Source organism: Spinacia oleracea, chromosome 4, assembly GCF_020520425.1.
Source record: "Spinacia oleracea cultivar Varoflay chromosome 4, BTI_SOV_V1, whole genome shotgun sequence".
Taxonomy (NCBI): Eukaryota; Viridiplantae; Streptophyta; class Magnoliopsida; order Caryophyllales; family Amaranthaceae; genus Spinacia; species Spinacia oleracea.
The window spans coordinates 184,621,756-184,637,077 of NC_079490.1; the positions used below are offsets into that span (position 1 = coordinate 184,621,756).

The following is a 15,322-nucleotide window of genomic DNA, read 5'->3' on the forward strand; positions in this document are numbered from 1 at the left end:
TGAAATTCGAAATGAGTTATGAATGATTGAGGAATGCAATGAAATTGAGAATAGGAAATCGACAAAACGACATGTCTATAAAACCAGGTAGTCCGAACTAAGTTTTCTGGAAGATAGATTGTTTCTGATAAAGGCACATTTGATGACTTAGCATTATCCACGAAATACGAGGGTTGTCTACCTGAAACACTAAGAATAAGTAACGATCGAAGTCGTATGTCCAACGATGTATTTTCTATCACGTGATTGACTCGAACCCCTGCAACGAACGTAGTCAACGAAGTTATTCAACGTAGAAGAAAAGATAGGAGATCGAAATCAAAACGAATCGAATAAAGAAAGTCAACGAAAAGATTCCTGCAGCAAAGAAGCTCAAGAACAAACGAAAACGCAATATCTCCAAATAGTCGCCTAAGAATGATATAATGTACGAATCGCGATGTTTTATGTAAACGTGTTATGAATCAACCATGCTTGTTTGTCAGATCAAATGATTATAATATGAATGTTATGCTTATAGTGAAATTTCAATTTTTGAATTATGATATACTTTATGGATTATGTTTATGATGTCATGATTGCATTGGTAATAACTAATCTTTTTACATGGAAGCCGCCTTCGATGGAAGTTCTCCTGAGCTCAGAGTACGAGATTGTTATAATAAATTTTGGCTATTAAAATTGTTAGATAAATATTTATTTTCATTATATATCTTCAAAATTATAATTTTGCATTAAAAATTACTATTTTTAGTGGAAGATATTTTCAAACGGGATCTCACAAAGAAAAATGGGAGCCTAGTCTATGCTAACAATTTTGCCCCTTTTTATGTTCTTTGCTCCTTGATCCTATTTTATGAAGTAAAGTAGAGATACAAAAGACGACGGCGGAATATAATTGACCTTAATGACGATTAAGATCAACATATAATTTTGCCCCTTTTGTATTCTTTACTCTTCGATTCTAGGTCTCGAGTTGAAGCGGAGTCATTAAAGAAGATGGCGGAATAAAGGCTAGACATTGTCGGAATTGGAATGAAATTGTGAGATATTGGTTTTTAAATAAAATATCGTACTTTTATTCAAATATTTTCGACTTTCAACAATCAATTCAAGTTTCGAGGACGAAACTTTTTCTAAGGGGGTAAGAATGTAATACCCCGAAATTTTTAAACTCGATTTATTAAAATTAATAATATTTTATTAACGTAATTTCGTTTTTGTAACACCCCGACAATTCTCCCTTTTCTAAAATAACCTTTTTATATAAAACGTAGAGAATTATCAAGGCATTATCGCCCGTGTGAAAACGTACGGCTTATTCAGAATTTTGCAGCGGAAAACATAAAACTAACTTTTAGGTTCATAAGTAATCTTATTACATATTAGGTCCAAAACCAATTAACTGAAATAAGGAAATACGAATAGTACGACAAATTTCAAATCCAAGTTAACAAATTAAATCACTTAATTAAACGAATAGAACTACAAGCTCTCTAATCCCGATCCCAATGATGCATCATCTTCAAACCTGTAGATGGGCAACGCTTATTGATCCTTAGAGACTGCTCACCAAAGATGGGTCATCACAGGATCAATAAGGCATAGCCATGATCAACACACACAAACAAAGCACGTAATCAGCAAAGCTGAGTACTACATACTAAAACAACAACAATCCTAGCATGATACTACCAAACCAACAACCCTAACATGATACTAATAAATATAAGTAAGGACAGACAAAACATAATAAATTGACGATTATACTTGACTAGACTAAGCTAGGCTTAATAACCATAATATTATTTTAGTTGAAATAGACAATGGACCGAGTTGACCATCCAGAAGTCTTCACTAAGGAAGACGAGGTACGGGCGCGACTCCGTAACCTCAGTGACCTGCGATATCGAGGAACGTTTAAATAAAAATAGGACACGGTGATCAATCCGGTCCGAATTAAAGGCCATGGGCTACCACCATGAACCCCAACTCCTGTTTGTCCGTCACTTCAGACGTGCACAGTCTAAAGCTATTGCTATTCAGTTTCACTTTACATGATTTACAAATTGAGATTCCGTTATGACTCAACCATTACATAAGACAGACAATTCACATTTGTTCACAACTGTTTTTATCTTGGAATTAAGTAAGTGATCATAAAAGCATCAATCAAGACTCATTCCAACTTAACCAACCTTTCCTTTAACCATGAGCAACCCTGTATATGGGCATAAAGTTTCAACTTACTAAACAAGGTCCTCCGCCCTTATAAAGTAGTGAAAAGATAGAAAGGGAACAACAACCAATTGATCCAACCCAATCATATAGAATAATCTAGTGTTCCCAACCAACATGTTTGTATCAAACATCCATACTAACATGTTACAGTTCTTATAGTGCAAAATAAGTTCAATAAGTTTGTCCAACAGTATTAAACATGCACATTCAATATAACCCAGTTCGTCCATAATATCAACATCACCAAGTTCAACAATAATATCAACATAACCAAGTTCAACAACAAGATTCAACATGGTTTCAACAATTAGCACACGTTCCAAGCACACAGGTATGTACGTACCTTGTGTAAACAAACTGCAAGACCACTTTAATAATTCAAAAGTCGCCTACAAAGAATTCTCCGCCTAAAAACAACCAACAAGGATTCCCAATCAACTTCTAATCGTTCACAGCTATAATAACACATTCTAACTACATCCTAAACATATTTAGAATTCTTTTTCAATAACAAAACTTGAATATTTGATTTCCTAGCATAAAAATTATTGAATTAGTGATTGAAATTCGTTGAAAACTCTTTGCAAACATCGTACTTTAAATTTCCGGCAATATAACTAATTTCAAACTACTCCAAAACATAATTAGCATGTTTAAAATCATAAAAATAATAATTCAATAACTTATAATCATCCTAACATGAATTTAAAATATTAAAACCTTAAAATTCGTGCTTTAAATAATTCGAATTCTCGTTTCAAACCAATTATATAATCTGCAAATTTAATTATAAATCAAGCGAAATATATAATCTGAAAATGTATAACTTAATAAAAAAAATCATAAATTTAATTCAAGACACATAAATTAAATTATTAAAACGTAATTAAAGCATTAATTAGTTTTAAGGATTTAGAAATTAACCAAAGGAGAGAGGAGGGAAGCTGGCCGACGGCGGGCTGCGCGACGACGGTGCAGGTGGTCGCCGAGGTTGGGCGACGCTTGCTGATGGTGGTGGTTGAAGGTAGTCACGCCGAGGTGGTTGTGCAAGCAAGGGGCTGCGACTGCGTGCGTGACAGGAAGAATAGGGAGGCTGCAACAGTTGGGCGGCGCGGTGCGGCAAGGGAGGCCGTGAGGTGGTGGTCGCGGCTGCAAGCGGCGCGTAGGTACCGGTTCAAATCAACAGAACCAACGAGTGAGGGAAAAAGAAACGAAAGAGATAAGGAAAGAATAAGAGGAGGAGAAGAGATAAGGAGTACCGGAACGACGGAGAAGGGAGGAACGCCGACGGTGGTTAGGCGGCCGAAGGTGACGGCGCAGAGGTTCCGGGAAGCTGAAGCAAGGAGGAGGTTTGAGAAATTTCACGTGAAACAGCAATACGTGATTTTTCTTGTTTGGTGTGGGTTAGAGGGTTTTTTTTTTCCTTTTCCACGTGAAGTTGAAGGAGATGAGAGGAAAGACTTATGGGTTTATCTATCTTGGGCTTCACCAATTTGGGCTAGGATTAAAATTAAGTTTGTTTGAATCCAAAACGGTTAGGATTGTTTTCCAAAGTCAATCGAACGTGTTTTCGTAAAACGAATTGTTTCAATGTAAAGTTCTAAAATTATTTTGATTTCATAAATCGTTAAAAATTTAAAATGTAATTAACTTAAATAAATATACGTTAATTATATATTAATTATTAAAATTCGTAAATTCTATTAAAATATAAATAACTATACGTTAAAATATATTAATAAAATGTATAAAATTACGGGGGATTACAATCTACCCCTCTTAAAAGAAGTTTCGTCCCGAAACTTGACACGAAAATTCACACATTTTTCAAAAGTTTTCAACTTATTCTTACTGTAGGAGTACTTTGTGCCACTCTTGTGCACTCTTTTGCCAACTCAAAGATGCTTGTGTTACTCATGAACACCTTTTTCTTATGCGGAGAATTTATTTACTTTGCACCAACATGTATAAGTTGCTAATAATTAGCATAAAATGCATGAAATTGCTATAAAAGTAGGTAAAAAGCGCGAATTTCTATCGCATTCTACCCCCTTAAAGAAAACGAGTTACGCCCTCGTAACTCATCTCAGGGAATAACTTTTGATACTTCCACTTCATCGAATTATGTCCCCAATACAATATTTTCACTCAAATCATTCCAGCAATGGACTTCTACACTTTTTCCACACAATGCCTCAACATGTGACATCGTAATGCTCGCATGGTAACTATCGATGCACGACAATTCAATCAAATCTAAATGATCTCCCAACTTCTCTTTAAAGTCAATAGTACATGCTCTCAACTTATCTCCCATGGTTTGGTTAGTGCTCTCAAGCTGACCATCGGTTACAGGGTGGAAAGCAGTATCATTTTCAATGTTGTCCCCGAGCTTCAACTGGACCTTATTGCCAAAATTTCAGACTTTTGTGCTCGGTAAGGATCTTACATGTTGCCCTATAAAGGTAATGCCTCCGAATATTCGCATATAACACAATAACAGCTAGCTTTAGGTCATGAGTAGGTTAATTAGTCTCGTAAGGTTTCAACTGACGTGACAACGAGTGTGGGGGTCAAATGTTCTTTTACAATCTGGAAAGCTTTCACAAATTTCTCCCTTCACTCAAACTTTGATTCCTTTTTCATCAGATTGGTCATTGGTCTTGCTATCTTCGAAAAGTCTCTCGGAAACCTCCTATAATAGTCAAATAGGCCTAGGAAACTTCAAACATTAGACACGTTCTTTGGAGTAGGTCACTCACTCACAGCTTGAACCTTAGCAGGATCTACAGACACTCCTTCTGCTCCACTTTCCTTTTCTACTGAACCTCATTACGCCTTTCATGGATGTATAACTCTTGGGCTTCAATTCTAGTATTTCACCAATTCATATATTCCCCTCTTTTCAAGACAACAAATTTCTAACGATCCTGGACCACTCGAATCACCTCTTAATGTTACTCCCTTACGTAACGTAGTTTTCGATCAATATAGTCCTTCACTTTTCCACTGGTGTCACTTATACACACATGACTTCAAGATTTGTATACTTCATTTAAGAAAAAAAAAACTAGATTCTTTCTAAGCGTCTCCAAAGTAATCCTCAAGATTTCATTATGCTCTTTTTTGCATTCTTTGAATAAATCAGGATACCATCAGTAATATAATAACAAACTTAATTCGGAATTCGTGGGAAATCTCATTCATCAATTCCATATTTATGGCAGGTGCATTGGTTAACCCAAAAGACATTACTCTAAACCCATAATGACAATAACGAGTCCTAATGAGGTATAGGCCCTTATCATCTATCCTCAATTGGTGGTACTTCAACACAAATCAGACTTTGAGAACACACTCGCCCAATTCAATTGATCAAATATGTCATCTATCCTAGGCAAAGGATACTCGTTCTTGATGGTGTTTAGCTCCCTAAAATCGATGCATGATTCCATACTCTTATCTTTCTCCTTAACAAACAACTCTTGCAATTGTGTCTTAATTCGCTCATTTCAGGAGGTGTCATGCTATAAGGTGCTTTGGATATAGGTGTCGTTTCAGGATCTAAGTCTATTGTGAACTCAAAAGCTCTAACAGGTAACATACTTGTAATTTCACTCGGAAACACATCAATGAATCCACTCACAATGGCAACATCCTCGATTGTCACTAACTTCTTTAATCACCTCTGACACACTACAGAAAATAGTTCGTACTCCCTATTCATCAATTTCCTCACTTGCATTACGGAAATAAGTAAAGGTTCTTGGACTTTTCAAAACATCTATATGAGGTCAATTTTCCAATAAGGTTCCTTAAACTTACTTTCTGAACTTCACAATCTACCTTAGCCTTGTACACACTTAGCTAGTCCATCCCCGAAATTACATCTAGGTCCCTCAGACTAAACTTTATCAAATCAGAAGGAAAAACACAATCTTTTGTCTTCAAAGGCAAGTTCTTAAACAACTTGGTACACTTTATGGTTACACCAGTAGGTAGACTAACAGGTAAATCAATCGCCTCGAAATCTACTAACTTCAACTTTTAACAATAGAGCACGAAGTAAAAGAGCAAGTTGCCCCTGAATCAAACAATGTTTTAACTGGCACGGAGTTAATAGAAAAGTACCATAAACTACATCTGCAAAACGTTCAGCTTCACTTCTACTCATAACGAATAGTTTATCCGGAGCCTTATCCTGGTTGTTATTCTCATTAGCAGACTTATGGAAGTTCTCTTAGTTGTTCTACGCCCCTAAAGGCTTCGACCCTAATTTCCTGACTGGTTAAATCCCTACTTTACCTGGTTACCACTCCCATTACCATTTTCATTCATATTTCTCTTGAAATTTCCTTGGTTTTCCCCAGCATTAAACTCTTTTCTTTTCTCCCCAACAACAATATTTTTCTTGTCCATTCTAGACTGCAACCCATAAATATGAGCCGCTCCCCCATACACAAAATCCAAAGATGTAGAGGTTTCCCCACCTAATTCTAAGGTGGTCATGCTATAAATCTGCAATAGTATTCATCGATGGTCATGCTCCCCATACTAATGTTTATGAATTCCTAAACTTTCTGCTTTCTCATAAAAGGTAGGGTAAACCTTTCCCTTAAGGCAGTAACAATTGAATCCTAATTGAATCTTTCAGCAGCGCTAAGCCTAACTCTATTTCTCTCCACTGTAAATCGGCTTCATCTTTCAAATACATGACAACTTGACCCACTCTCATATTCTCAAGACAATTCAAATCCCCAAACAATTTCTCAAACTCTCCAATCTGGTTTTCTAAAAAGGTGGGGTCATCTTTTCCGCCAAGAGGCGAATAGCAACAACTAAGTCATTATTGTTGGCCATTCTAGAACGCGACCTGCAATTAGTATACTCTACTTTAGGTTTGAAACATCACCTATACGTTATCCCATACAATTTAATACTTGAATTGACCATAAAGTTCGCCTCAACCAACAATGTTCACATTAATACACATCATTTATGAAGGCACGACAATCGTTTATGAAGGTGCAACGATCGTCTACAAGATGCAATAATCATTGAAAAATAATCATCCTCGATAATTCACGAAAGACATTCACACACTGCACATAGGGCATAACCTTTTGAATCATATTGGTCATGAGGGTCTAGATTGGCCCTCACTTCCTTTATGTACTCAAATCATTTAATATTATTGTGGCAATTAAATTGATCCACAATTCACACTGAGTATGCAACCAATGGAAAATTAATCCATGACGTGTTACCTAAAGGTTGGGGTATTATGGAATCCTCAAAATAGAATAAAGAACAATTCCTTGAAAACTTTAACTTTTATTGCTAACTCCATAAAGATTTATTACATCCTTCAAAATAATAAAGAACATTTCAAACTTCAATAAACTTTAACTTTAAACTATTGTAGCTTCGCTACTTATTCTCTAAAACATAAAAGAGTTAAATTAACTATTTATGACTTCAAAATATTTGTGGCCTCTTGCCTATCCATTGCTCCTGAAACTTGCGGAGTGAAATTTAGATCTCAAGATCATCAAACTCTTCCTCAGGGTCTTCATCTTCTTCCATATCTTCATCTTGATTAGGCTCATTTGCCACCTGCTGCTCACTTTCGAGATCTGCATCTGAATCACTAGAAATTTCAATGGTTGGCTCATGAGCCACTAGGTTAGGATTCTCTGCCTCAACACCTACATTCTCACTCTCCACGGCTACATCATTTTCCTCTAGGTCATTATTTACACTTACTCCCATAGGTTCTTCTGTAACTGCATCTCCAACATGACTCCCTACGATTTTACCGTCTCTAAACCCACTTTCTGCCGCCTCAATAATGGTGGTCAGAATTTCTGAATCATATTTCCATCTACCATCCCAAGTCCCATATTTAGCCAGGTTTGGAGTTCCATTATCAGAATGCATGTCTTTAAACTTTTCCTTGAGTTCTAGGTATGGAAATTTGTTAGGTAAGCAATTAATGATAGTAGCTGCTATGATATCCTTTCTCATTAAGATAGGTTGCCCTTGAACTTTAGCATAATATTCACATCCAAACATGATTTTCTTCACGTAAATATCTGGGGTTTCTATATCAAGTTTCTCGAAGGATCCTATGTTGGTGTACTTGGAAAGAAACATTTTATTCCTGAAATAAACAATTCCATGTCTCACTAACGTTTTTCCAACCAAATCATAGACAAAGTTCAATAACGCAATAAATTTGGTGGAAGCAAACAATTCTTTATGCACATTTAAATGTAACACTTAAACAATTAGTACACGAACGTTCATAACAATCAATTTCTAATGCTAGCGTTGACTAGCCATTAATGCACATGTAATTCTATCTTATATGCCCTTCTTATACTACCCATCTCTCATAAGCTAAAGCATTGAAATAATTTAAATAACAAGGTAAAAGGACGCTAATATAATAACATAAATAAAAATATAAAATAAATAAAGTAAAATAAATTAAGGAAATGCGTAGCGAATAAATTAGAAAATAAAGTTATTAATTCGAAAAAGATTTATATTTTCTTATAACGAATTCTAACTCTTGAAACAACTAAAAAAATGTACTCATTTTTTTTTTTTTTTTTTGAATAATAAATAATAAGAAAAATAAAAATGTCGAAAGTATCACTTTAACTTGAATAATAATTTGATTTCGAACTTAAATAAGAAATATCATATACTTTCAAACAAGATAAAAGGAAATCGGCCCCCCAAAAAAAAGTACCAATTTTTTTTGAACACTATAATACGTAGAAGCTCGATTTTTAAGAAATTTATTTTAAATAACTAGATAGTTAGGCGCCTAAAATTTTATTAAAGTAAAACCTTAGCTTCTAAATACCACTTTGTAACACCCCGACAATTCTCCCTTTTCTAAAATAACCTTTTTATATAAAACGTAGAGAATTATCAAGGCATTATCGCCCGTGTGAAAACGTACGGCTTATTCAGAATTTTGCAGCGGAAAACATAAAACTAACTTTTAGGTTCATAAGTAATCTTATTACATATTAGGTCCAAAACCAATTAACTGAAATAAGGAAATACGAATAGTACGACAAATTTCAAATCCAAGTTAACAAATTAAATCACTTAATTAAACGAATAGAACTACAAGCTCTCTAATCCCGATCCCAATGATGCATCATCTTCAAACCTGTAGATGGGCAACGCTTATTGATCCTTAGAGACTGCTCACCAAAGATGGGTCATCACAGGATCAATAAGGCATAGCCATGATCAACACACACAAACAAAGCACGTAATCAGCAAAGCTGAGTACTACATACTAAAACAACAACAATCCTAGCATGATACTACCAAACCAACAACCCTAACATGATACTAATAAATATAAGTAAGGACAGACAAAACATAATAAATTGACGATTATACTTGACTAGACTAAGCTAGGCTTAATAACCATAATATTATTTTAGTTGAAATAGACAATGGACCGAGTTGACCATCCAGAAGTCTTCACTAAGGAAGACGAGGTACGGGCGCGACTCCGTAACCTCAGTGACCTGCGATATCGAGGAACGTTTAAATAAAAATAGGACACGGTGATCAATCCGGTCCGAATTAAAGGCCATGGGCTACCACCATGAACCCCAACTCCTGTTTGTCCGTCACTTCAGACGTGCACAGTCTAAAGCTATTGCTATTCAGTTTCACTTTACATGATTTACAAATTGAGATTCCGTTATGACTCAACCATTACATAAGACAGACAATTCACATTTGTTCACAACTGTTTTTATCTTGGAATTAAGTAAGTGATCATAAAAGCATCAATCAAGACTCATTCCAACTTAACCAACCTTTCCTTTAACCATGAGCAACCCTGTATATGGGCATAAAGTTTCAACTTACTAAACAAGGTCCTCCGCCCTTATAAAGTAGTGAAAAGATAGAAAGGGAACAACAACCAATTGATCCAACCCAATCATATAGAATAATCTAGTGTTCCCAACCAACATGTTTGTATCAAACATCCATACTAACATGTTACAGTTCTTATAGTGCAAAATAAGTTCAATAAGTTTGTCCAACAGTATTAAACATGCACATTCAATATAACCCAGTTCGTCCATAATATCAACATCACCAAGTTCAACAATAATATCAACATAACCAAGTTCAACAACAAGATTCAACATGGTTTCAACAATTAGCACACGTTCCAAGCACACAGGTATGTACGTACCTTGTGTAAACAAACTGCAAGACCACTTTAATAATTCAAAAGTCGCCTACAAAGAATTCTCCGCCTAAAAACAACCAACAAGGATTCCCAATCAACTTCTAATCGTTCACAGCTATAATAACACATTCTAACTACATCCTAAACATATTTAGAATTCTTTTTCAATAACAAAACTTGAATATTTGATTTCCTAGCATAAAAATTATTGAATTAGTGATTGAAATTCGTTGAAAACTCTTTGCAAACATCGTACTTTAAATTTCCGGCAATATAACTAATTTCAAACTACTCCAAAACATAATTAGCATGTTTAAAATCATAAAAATAATAATTCAATAACTTATAATCATCCTAACATGAATTTAAAATATTAAAACCTTAAAATTCGTGCTTTAAATAATTCGAATTCTCGTTTCAAACCAATTATATAATCTGCAAATTTAATTATAAATCAAGCGAAATATATAATCTGAAAATGTATAACTTAATAAAAAAAATCATAAATTTAATTCAAGACACATAAATTAAATTATTAAAACGTAATTAAAGCATTAATTAGTTTTAAGGATTTAGAAATTAACCAAAGGAGAGAGGAGGGAAGCTGGCCGACGGCGGGTTGCGCGACGACGGTGCAGGTGGTCGCCGAGGTTGGGCGACGCTTGCTGATGGTGGTGGTTGAAGGTAGTCACGCCGAGGTGGTTGTGCAAGCAAGGGGCTGCGACTGCGTGCGTGACAGGAAGAATAGGGAGGCTGCAACAGTTGGGCGGCGCGGTGCGGCAAGGGAGGCCGTGAGGTGGTGGTCGCGGCTGCAAGCGGCGCGTAGGTACCGGTTCAAATCAACAGAACCAACGAGTGAGGGAAAAAGAAACGAAAGAGATAAGGAAAGAATAAGAGGAGGAGAAGAGATAAGGAGTACCGGAACGACGGAGAAGGGAGGAACGCCGACGGTGGTTAGGCGGCCGAAGGTGACGGCGCAGAGGTTTCGGGAAGCTGAAGCAAGGAGGAGGTTTGAGAAATTTCACGTGAAACAGCAATACGTGACTTTTCTTGTTTGGTGTGGGTTAGAGGGTTTTTTTTTTCCTTTTCCACGTGAAGTTGAAGGAGATGAGAGGAAAGACTTATGGGTTTATCTATCTTGGGCTTCACCAATTTGGGCTAGGATTAAAATTAAGTTTGTTTGAATCCAAAACGGTTAGGATTGTTTTCCAAAGTCAATCGAACGTGTTTTCGTAAAACGAATTGTTTCAATGTAAAGTTCTAAAATTATTTTGATTTCATAAATCGTTAAAAATTTAAAATGTAATTAACTTAAATAAATATACGTTAATTATATATTTATTATTAAAATTCGTAAATTCTATTAAAATATAAATAACTATACGTTAAAATATATTAATAAAATGTATAAAATTACGGGGGATTACAGTTTTAATTATTAGAAATAATTTAAAAATTTCGTTATTTTAAACGTTTTTACGATTTATTTTAAACGATAAATTTATAAACAAAAATTTATTTATTTTTCGTTAACGATATTTTTATAAAGAATTATTTTAGCTTAACATTTCTATTTTTAGTAGTTTCCAAAAATGGCAACCCAATTTCTGAATTTATTCCAACTGTGTAAAATTACAAAAATGCCCTTAGAAAATCAAAAATTCCATTTTTCCTCTTCTCTTTGCTTTCCACGTACATTGCAAGAATGAAGAAAATTCTTCATTCCTCTCCTTCCCTCAATTCAGTCTTGATTCATGCCTTGCTCCTCAAGGATTTCAGCTTCTCTTTCACTCTTCTTGACTATACAAATCAGTCTTAATTCCAATTGGAATTCAACATCAGAAAATCAAAACCAAGAACCAGTAAACAAAATTGGAAATCACCACCCATAACCAACACCATTGTCGCCTTATTTCTCTTCTTTGTTGCACCCCCTCGCTGCACCACCTTCAGACCACCACCACTGCATCCACCCAGAACCACCGCACCCCACCGTATCTCCCCTCCCTGCTCTTCCCCCCTCACGCACACCTCTGCCTCCCTCTTTCTTCGCCTCTGCCGCACCACCCAGCCATGAAACCACCACACCCCGGCCACCGCACCACCTTCTATACTCACCTTCGCCTCACAAAACTCGGCGAGCTGCTGCTGCGCCGCCCAGGCTTGACCAGAAACGCCCCTCCCCTGTTTTTCCCCTGTTTTGTCGACCACCCCTTCCTTTCCTTGCTGTTCCGCCACCACTCAAACACCACCACAGTCGCATCTACGGCTCGTTTCCGTGCAGCGGCGCCGTCCAAACCTTCAGCCACCACCACCCCCCCCTCTGTCCTCTTCGTTCTCCCCTGTCCCTCGTTGATCCCCTGCGCGCTGCGCTTTCAATTCCAGGAACCAAGTTTCAATTGAAACTTTGGTTTCCAAATTCATTTAAGCTGGCCCAATTTTTATTTGGGCTTCGGGGTAAGTGGCATATGATTTTTATGTTCATATATTTTCACATAATTAATCATACTCATGTTTTTAAATAAATAAAGTTTGATAAATTTAATTATGTACTAATAAATTATTTTATTATTTTTTTAAGAAGAAAAATTGCATTTAAGTTATTAGCCTTGCCTAATAATAAAAAGAAAAATAGAATTTAAAATAACATTTCATGGATTTTTGAAATAGAAATATATATACAAATATATTATTTCGAAAGTATCGATTTTTAAATTGTTTATCATTTAATATTAATTCGACTATATAATCCTTTGAAAGAATTTGGACTCGGAGCTCAGGAAGAACGGCCCATCGAACAAGAAGTATAAACTACGGTTGAGGTAACATCTATTGCTAACACCCACAATCCCCTTATGAAATGTGTTTTATGAGATTATGAAATATGTTTATAATGATATGTTTTTATAGGATTGTGGGATATGAAATATGTTTATAAGTGTGTTTTATGAATGATGATATTTAAATGTGTTTGTGAATGATTTTATAAGAATGATGTTTATGAGTTACGAATAAGATACGAAACATGATAAATAAAAGTGTAACCGGTTCTGGCAGTTAGTGGGGTTACTATTTCTAGGTCGTGCACGTACCGCCGTACCGCGGGACACCCAACAAGGGAGAGTGCTCCTTGAGGGTTACCGCAAGCTAAAAGAGAAACTATTTAGGTACGGGCGTATGTCCAACAAGGGAGAGTGCTCCTTGAGGACTATCGCAAGGTGGGAGACGTCCCGCAAGGCTAACTTGTCAGTTACCAAGTAAAAAGAAGGTTTTAAGGAAGATAATGGGAACTATCAAAGTTTCAAGTTATAAATGATGTTTTATTGCATTTATGAAAATGTTTTACTATGTTCTATTCTCCCTGATTGCAAAGTAAATAAAATGAATTGAAATGAGTTTACGCTGTTAGGGTAGTATGTTACTGGGCCTCGGCTCACGATGTTGCTTTTGTTTTAGGTACGAAGAAGATCATGGGATGCCTTAGAGTGAGGATGCAACCATCAAATTCACGATCGATGTTTAGTAGAGACAATTATGTCATTAGTAATAAAGGGATGTATTAATTAAACTCTAAGTTTGATCTCATGATTTGAGTTAGATTTTAATACTAATATTAACCAAATGCTAGAAGTATTTATTATTAAAGTTTATTTAGTAATTTAAAAAGGTTATGTCGCCTTGTATTTTCCACGAGGGAAATACGGCAAGTGACGCTCCGACTAAATTAGGGTTTCCGCTGCTAATTAAAGATAATTAACCTAATTAATGGTGTTTAGAAGTTGGGGCGTTACACGAGCACAACTACAACCGTGAATATCTCCAGTATTTACGCCGGAGATATGACTCTTTTCGTGCTTCTCCTTCTACCGGATCTGAAAAAACGGTGGAAGGAAAACCACTGCCGTCGCCGCTGTCCCCTGGCGGAGGGTCGAAAAAAAAACCTAATTCCTTATGTTGAGGTTGATCAACCACCACCAAAGTCCCCTGGTGGCAGTTTTGAAGGCGTGTATGTGGGGGGATCCGAAACCCTAGTTTCTGAGAAACCACCGCAATCGGTGGTGGTGAACGCGACCCCGATGACGGTGGCTCAAAATCCGAGGGTTCATGTTCGAGGTCCTAACTTTGTCGGTGTTGCATGTCTACAAAGGAGAGTTTTCTCTTCTTCCCCCCTCTCTCTCTCTCTCTATTTTCGACTTTCCTTTTAGATAGCATGTTTAGCTGTTGTTGAAATTGTAGGCCATCAAATGTGATCTCTTGCTGGCAAGGGTTGGATTTGTTGTTGTTGAAGGAGGATTTGTTGATACATGTGGTGCAACACCTCCAAAACTTGGACCTTTTATATATAAAAAAAACATGTTTTTGTTTCATAAACCCATCGTCCAAACCTTGGGAGTGTCACTGCTACATTTATTCTCCATAGAAAATAAATGCAAAGCTATAACAATTTAAAACCATTAAAGTCAAAATTAACTAAGTGGTTTAAAAGATGGCCCATAAAATATTACAAACCATTCCCATAAAATAAATAACAAAATCCAACTTAAACTGAAATAGAAATTGTCTCTTGACTAGGTGGTTATTTTAAGCGTCTTTTGACTCGTAGCCAAGTACCTTTACCAACCTGCAAAAATAAATAGAAAAGGGAAAGAGAGACGAACTCCCAAAAATCAGATAAACTGAGTAATTCCAACTCCATCCCGTAAAATAAATAATTGTAGTTTGAAAATGTTTTGAGTACCTAAAATAAGTAATTAAACAACAAGTATCTTTTTAATAATTCCATTATTAAACTTGTCACATAAGATCAATATTAATTAAGTGAGGGAAAGAGAACAATAA

At 35.9% G+C, this 15,322-nt stretch overlaps 2 long non-coding RNA genes across 3 annotated transcripts; one reads left to right on the forward strand and one right to left on the reverse strand.

Annotated features, from left to right (window-relative positions):
• Window positions 1-1,304: 1,304 nt before the first annotated feature.
• Window positions 1,305-11,506, reverse strand: LOC110788575 (uncharacterized). 2 transcript variants are annotated; one of them, XR_008932598.1, is made up of 7 exons: window positions 11,403-11,506; window positions 11,068-11,292; window positions 10,487-10,550; window positions 3,501-8,404; window positions 3,166-3,390; window positions 2,585-2,648; window positions 1,305-1,565 (listed from the first exon to the last, which is right to left on the reverse strand). It is a non-coding gene; the product is annotated as an uncharacterized lncRNA (long non-coding RNA). The 2 variants fall into 2 exon arrangements; XR_008932597.1 differs by having other exon boundaries at window positions 11,068-11,459.
• Window positions 11,507-12,058: 552 nt separating this feature from the next.
• Window positions 12,059-14,102, forward strand: LOC130472409 (uncharacterized). The gene is made up of 3 exons (XR_008932599.1): window positions 12,059-12,940; window positions 13,244-13,305; window positions 13,940-14,102. It is a non-coding gene; the product is annotated as an uncharacterized lncRNA (long non-coding RNA).
• The last annotated feature ends 1,220 nt before the right edge of the window (window positions 14,103-15,322 follow it).